The following is a 7,660-nucleotide window of genomic DNA, read 5'->3' as shown; positions in this document are numbered from 1 at the left end:
TTGGCACGACAATAGCACAGCCAGGTGTTTGGCTAATCTGAAAGATTGTTCCATGTGATTACATTCAATGGATTTTTTTAAAAAAATTAAATTTATTTACTATCACTTATTTAGTATCTTCTTTGGCCACAGAAGACAGAAGGGAAAACCTTTGCAGTCATTTAATGTGCATCTTACTTATTCTTACATTTTTCTCATTCTGCTTTTGAAAGGAGCTACCCACCCCCACCCAGATGCCTGAGAAAGTCTTAGGTGTAGCTAAATTAAATTAAAGATGAAAACAATGTGCAGAGAAGTAATCTTAAAGCATGCCATCACATATACCTGGGTGCAAATCAAGATGCCCTCATGAGGAACTTTAAGACGTACAATTTTTGAGAAAGTGAAAAGTTCCTTACTTGAAGCCTTTTAGTGGTAGTGTAGAGCTTGTTGAAGTAGGGGCTTATTGGTGGTGAGTAAGTACATTAGATGAGGACCAGTACATATCTTTATCTTTCTTCCCAGAACATGGTTACCTCTCAGTGTGCAAGGATGAGTGATTTTACAAACCCGTGCTCTTTAGTTCCAAGTATCTCTTCCTCCCTTTGCTTAGACTGTAACTTCTATGCAAAAGACTGAAGTCATGCTCCATAACTGGGTTCCCAACTGTCCGATTTACACCTGCACCCAGACACCCTGCAGCATCTCAGCTTGGCATATTCAGAACCAAATGTATGGTTGCCTCCCTCAATCCTGTTACCACCAACACTGTGATCTGCCTCTGTGAGGCTTCAGGTTTGAGTCTTCTCTCATTTGATCAGTTGTAATGTTTATTTGTTCTGACCACTACCAACAACTGTGTTCTTGATTCCTTATTACTATGTAGCACAAGCAGGCCTTAACTCACAGTCTCCCTGCCTCTACTTTCTGATTACAGGTATGTGTCACTGCACCTTGTTTATTTCCATTCTTCTAAATCTAGGCATTAAACAGCTACTATTTTTTTTTGTATTTGTTTTCTGATGTGTATATGTGCACCTTTGTGGAGGCCAGAGGAAGGTTCCAGCTTTCCTGTTCTATTATTCCCTGCCTTATTCCTTTAAAACAGGGCCTCTCACTGAACCTAGAGCTAGGCTGGTGACCAACAAGTCACAGCCATCCTCTTGTCTCTGCACCACAGACCTGAGGGTATAGGAGTGCATGGCCACACCCAACTCTTTGAGCAGGTGCTGGGGTCTGAACTCCAACCCACCGAGCATCTCTCCAATCCCCTTATCGAGGTTTGTGAAATTATTTTTTTGTTTTGTTTTAGGTTGGTCTTGAACTCTCTATGTAGCTAAAGATGAGCTTGAATTCCTAATTCTCCTGACTCCACCACACAAATGCTTAGAATTATAGGTGTGTGCCTGACTTGGCTGAACCCAGGACTTTGTATATGCTTCTTCTGTTCCTCTGAGGCAGGGTCTCTTCCTGAATCCAGGACCAGCAATTGCTGGACTAGGCTAGAAGTCAGCAAGCTCCCAGTTACCCTCCTGCCTCTGTCACCCTTAGAGCTGAAGGTCTAGGAAAACACAGGACTCTGATTTGTTGGACCTGGGCTAGGATGTGAACTCTATTCCTCCTGGTTGTACAGTGAGCACTTTTAACTGCTGAACCATCTCTCCAGCCCCCTCATCCCTTTTTAAAGAGAGTCATGCTATGTAGCCTAGACTAACCTTGAAGCTCAGACTAGAGTTCTTGAACCTGCAGAGTCCTGCATGCTGGAGTTATAGGCGTGAGCAGCCAGACTCAGATATTTCCCCACTTGTCTACTCACCTGAACTCTTCTAAGCTGGCTGCACCTTCAGAGATTCCTTTTTCCACAGCTCACCCATGTTTCACCTTTGCTCCAGGATAGTGTTCCTGGAGACACAGTAGCACTGAAGACATGAATTCTTACTTTATCTTAAAAGAAAGAAAAAAAAAAAGCCATGCATGGTGGCACATTCTTGTAATCCCAGTCTTTAGGAGTCAGAGATGGGATGAATGCTATAAACTGGCCAACCGGGTCTATTTAGGACATTATAGGCCAGCCAGGGCTACATAGTGAGGATTTGTTTAAAAAAACAACAAAACCCACATTGTTTCATTTATATTTATTAGTGAGAACTTGGCCAAATGACTGCACCCAACTGCAAGAGATAGAATCTTAATTTTGCACCATGAAAAATTGGTGCTGATGTTACTGAAGAAGCATGGGAAAGGCACTGGGACTGTAGCTCACTTGGTAGAGTGCTAGCTTAGCATGCACAAGGTCCGGGGTTCAGCCTGAAGACATGGCAGTGATTGACTGTAATCCCAGAAGTTGAGAGATGGGGGAATGGGAGTGTGGAGGCAGGATATTAAGGTCATCTGCAGCTACACAGGCAGTTTGAGGCCAGCCATGTGTATGAGAGACCCTGTCAATCAATCAATCAATCAATCAATCAATCAATCAAACAAACAAACAAACAAAAAGCACCCAAGAATTATGTAAGCTAGATCCTCCTTTTGAAAAGCTTTCACTGATTCCCACAGAATTAATGTATTTCTCATCCTGGCACCCCTCGTCTGTCAACATCAGGCTTCATCTTACTCTCTTGCCTTGTGTCCTCTGTACATGTGTTGTGGGCCCCACTTTCAGAAGTTTGGCAGCTTTTGTATCTCTGAACAACTCTATTGGAAAGTTTCTTTGGACAGTCTTCAATGGCAGTGCTCAGAAAACTGGATATTCATATGAAGAGAATAAAGTTAGACCCCACACACTACAGAAATCTATCAAAATGGACTAAGGTTTTAAATGTAAGATCTGAAATTGTAAAACTGCCAGAAGAGAGTTGGAAAGATCATTGATATATTTCTGGGAATTTTTAAAAAATTATGACCGCCAAATAGCAGGCAACAACAGCAAAACTTGACCACTGAAATGCCTTCAAACTAGAAAACTACACTGCAAAGGAGACTACCAAGAAAGCAAAAGAAACAACCTATAAAATGGGAGGATGTGTTCTGCCTAGCTTTTTGTCAACTTGGCACGGAGGCCCTTTGAAAAGAAGGAGGAACCTCAACTGAGTAAATGCTCCACCTTACTGACCTGTGGGCAAGCTTGGGGTTCATTTCCTTGATTAAGGGTTGATGTGAGATGGCCCAGGCCATGCCATTCTGGGCAGGTGGTCCTGGAGTCTATAAGAAAGCAGGCTGAGCAAGCAATGAGGAGCAAGCCCTTAAGCAGTATTCCTTCATGGCTTCTGTTTCACCTCCTGCCTTGTTGTTCCTGCCTTGATTTCACTCGATGGAGCGTAACCTGAGAGTTCTAACCTGAAGTAAGCCCTCACCTCCCCATGTTACCTTTGGTCAAGGTGTTTTATCACAGCTACAGAAAGCAAATTAAGACAGATATATTTCAAAAATACATGGTGAGGTGTTAATTCCCCAAGATGTAAGAAATGCAAAGAACTTAATAATAAGAAAACCAAATAACCTGACTAGAAAATGGAGGAGTTAAAGAGATGTTTCTCAAAGACACAAACAGCCATCACTAGTCACCAGGGAAAAGGAGTTATAATCATGGTAAGATATGTCACATCTGTAAGAAGAGCTGTTGTTGAACCAGGTGTGGCAGGTCCATGCCTGGAATCCCAGGCCCAGTACTTGGGAGGCTGAGGCTGGAAGCTGCAGAGTTGGAGGCAAGCCTGGGCTACCTAGAGAGACCTTGAATAAGAGAGAAGGAGAGAGAGAAAGAATAAAGAGAAAGATTAAATGGCTATTACAAAAAAGGCTGAAAAGCCAGTGCTGATAAGGATGAGTGGGAAAGGGAACAGTGTGGCAGGTCCCTAAAAAATTAAAAGCCATTTGATCCAGGAGTCCCAAGTATAGTCAAAGGAGGTGAACTCAGCATGTTGAATTCATTTATTAATATTAATATTAGTCAGTACTTAATATTTTACATTTATTTCTTTTATGTATCAGCACTTGGGTGCTACGGCACTTCCTGTGGGCATCAAACAACTCACGGGAGTCTGTTCTCTCCTTCTCATGAGTATTTGGGGATGGAGCTCAGATCATCAGTGGCAGGTAGGTGCCTTTACTCACTGAGCCATCTCACCAGCCCAGCATCTGTGCTCCTACTCACAACACCCAAGAAACAGAATCAAATTAAGTATTCATTTGTGGATGAGTAGATAGAGAAGACCATTTCAAATGTGGAATATGATGGAACCTAAATCTATATGAAGCTGAAGGACATTATGCTAAGTGAATTAAGAAAAACAGACAAATATTGTGTGATCTCACTTGTATATGGAGTTTTTTTTTTTTTTAAATAAAAGTGTGATTCAGAGGCTGAGAATTTGGCCAGAATGGAGAAAGGCAGGATGAAGCAGAAACGGAAAATCTGCCTCTAGTGTTCGAAAACAGCTGAAATATGCTAACCGGTACCTTTTTCTTGGTGAAGACTGGTGAAGCAGAAACGTTGGAGAAGATGAACTAACCAGTGGAAATGTAGTTAGTCTGGTGTCTAGGACTTATGGGCGAATTTTTGAATGTAGAGATTTCATTCAGTGATACAACTACATGCTTGTGGAGTAACTGAGAGCAAATGACTCTGCAAGGACCACAGAGAGGGGTGTGTGTGTAAAAGCTGAGATGGTGGCTCATGCCTGAAATCCCTGCAGGTAGGAGTTAGAGGCTGGAGAATCACTGAATGTTCAACACCAGACTGGACTAGATACTAAATTCAAGGCCAGCTGGATTTACACAGTAAGTCCAAGTCTTGACTGCTCTACAGAATAAGACCTTGTCACCAAGCCAAAATCAACCACAACAGAGCCACTCCTTCCATCTTTACAAGGAGATAAGAGTTACTTGTATGCAGCCAGGCATACTGGCTCAGATCTGTGACCCAGGTCTTGGGAGCTATAACAAAGGACCAAAGGTTTGAGGGCAGCCTGAATATAGAGAATTCCAGGCTTGCCTGGCCTATGCAGGAAGGCCTTGCCTCAATCTCCCACCTTCAGGGGGTGGTGACCGAGTACTGGAGTGGTTGGCTAACATGCATATTCTGAGGCTAGAACACAGCCAAGGAACTGAAATCTCAACAGATAAGCCTTTCCTCCTTACTCACTCCATTACCAATTGAGGAGTGTTTGTGAGGGTGCTGAGTTAACAGACTAGAATTAAAGCAAAGCCCCAAATAAGATTTAGGGCTAGCTTCTCAGAGCCTGTTAATCATGTCCTTCTTTCTAAGTGCAAGGCTACAAGGTGAGAGACTTGGGCAGATAACATAGAAAAGAGGTGAATTTCAATTAGAGTGAATCATAGATCTTGCACAATCTTAGAATTGGTACAATAGTTCACTGAAGGCCTATTGGAAGAGATATGCATGGATTCCTTTTGCCAGTACAAGGAGAACCCAGTGGTCCCCAGCTTGACTGCAGCAGAAAGAATCTGAAAAGGACAGACTACAAATGCTACAGATGAAGAAAGCCAGGCATGGTGCTACATACCTGTATTACCAGTACTTGGGAGGTAGAGGCAGGAGAATCAGGAGCTCAAGGCCAGCCTTAGCTACACTGCAAGACTGAGGCCAACCCAGGATATATGAGATCTTGTTTTAAGAAACAAAACACAAACGTTATCAATATTTGTATAATTATGGGTTAGGACACAACCATCTATCTATAGTTTTTCTCCTAACTTTTTCTTTCCTTCAGGCTGGAGAGATGACTCAGCAGTTGAGTCATTGGTGGCTTACCTTGTCCTGCTAGGCTAAGATTCAATCTGACCAGGGACATGGAAGAGATGACAGAACAAACAAGAAAAGCTGGGATCTAGAACCTAGCAGACATTCCCTCCTCTTAATAAAGAATGTTGGCCTAAAGATAAGTGATGTTATCATTGGGGTTACTGAATCCATTTGAATTTATTTTTAAAATAAGAATGTTCTAAATTTTGTGTGAAATGGGTTTGAAGACCCAAGAAACAATTTTGATGTACCAATGAAATATAGATTCTTTATTGTCTGTAACACATCTAATCTTTGTCGAAGGCAGCCAGGGTCCTGGGTCACTCTGTAAAGATAAAGGAAATGTCTTTAAGTTGTGAGTGACTGTGATGGAAATCCTTCCTGGTTTAAATAGTGTGTGATTCAGAAATTTTTGGTAATTTCAGATTCTATGAAGAAATGATTCAATGATGATCTGATGTGAAAAGTTGCAAGTGGCTATCTAACTCCAGTTTTCAACCTGGTTCCAGCCATGGGACTTTCTCTTACCTATGAGTAGAGCTCACCTGAGGGTGGCAGAAGTCTCCAAATGGGTCTACACATGGCCTATATGCTGAGCCTTTGCCATTGCCGTTATACCAGGCTTGGGCTCACCTATTCACACAGAACACACATGAGTCCCCCAGTCATTATAGCTATCTACCCCCACCCCTGCCTCACCCATGGCTGTGGAACATTTGAAGTGGCGCCTATCTGGCAGAAGTGGGGTACTATAAGCAGACTTTTGAGGGTTCCTCCGACCTTCCCTGACTGCTGTGATGTGAACAGCCTCTGCCACTCTCTTCTGCCTCTAGGAACTTATCTGAGTGTCTTCACCATGCCTCCCCAAAGTGATGGAGTGAAAACCTCTGAAACTATTAGTCAAGATACATCTTCCCCAGGGCTGGAGAGGTGGCTCTGCAGTTAAGAGTGCTTGCTGCTCTTTCAGAGAACCAGAGTTTGGTTCTCAGCACCCACATTGGGCAGCTCACATCTGCCTGCAACTCCAGCTCTATGGGATCTGATGCCCTCTTCTGGCCTCTGGGGGCACTTGTACTCTGTACACATGTGACCATGTGACATATACACTTAGGTACACACACACACACACACACACACACACACACACACACACACACACAATTTTTAAAACTCTTTTTAAAAATGAGTAATTCTCCTTCCTTAATTTGTTTCCATCAGATATTTTGGTTACAGGAGCATAAAGGTAACTACCACAGAACATATATAAAAGTTTACTGGGGGAAATACCTCTGTGACAGAAAATGAAGAGGGTGCTGTAAGGAAGCAGAGCTGTCAAAAGGCAGAACAAACTGGGCGTTGGTGGCTCACACCTTTATTCCCAGCCCTTGGGAGGCAGAGGCAGGTGGATATCTGTGAGTTTGAGACCAGCTTGGTCTACAAGAAGCCTGGTCTACAGAGCGAGTGCCAGGACAGCCTCTAAAGCCACAGAGAAACCCTGTCTTGAAAAACCAAAAAAAAAAAAAAAAAAAGCAGAACAACTCTGCTCCCAACTGAAGGGAATCAGGAAGAAAAACTGAAGAAACACACCCCAGACTGTCATTCAGGGAGGGAGGGACAGATTTTGGGAAGCCTCAGGTCAGTGTCAAAGAAGCTGTAGGAACAGGTGGACCTACCACATTCATGCTGAGCTATTGGTTGAGAAGAACTTGTAGGAAGCATGGCCTTGGCATACACATTGCCATGGATCTCAGTGACATTAATTGATCAATTTGACTAGCTTTTCCGGAGCTGCCATAGTTGGACAGAATTTCTGAGTAAGGTTTCACTGCCATGGTGTCATGTGACACTATTCCTGGGAGGACATAAGCCAATGTCTACTCACCCCAGATAGTGAACTGACAACAGACCAAAGTATGGATA

This window comes from Cricetulus griseus (assembly GCF_003668045.3).
Source record: "Cricetulus griseus strain 17A/GY chromosome 1 unlocalized genomic scaffold, alternate assembly CriGri-PICRH-1.0 chr1_1, whole genome shotgun sequence".
NCBI lineage: Eukaryota > Metazoa > Chordata > Mammalia > Rodentia > Cricetidae > Cricetulus > Cricetulus griseus.
Note: the sequence above shows the minus strand (reverse complement) of the source record.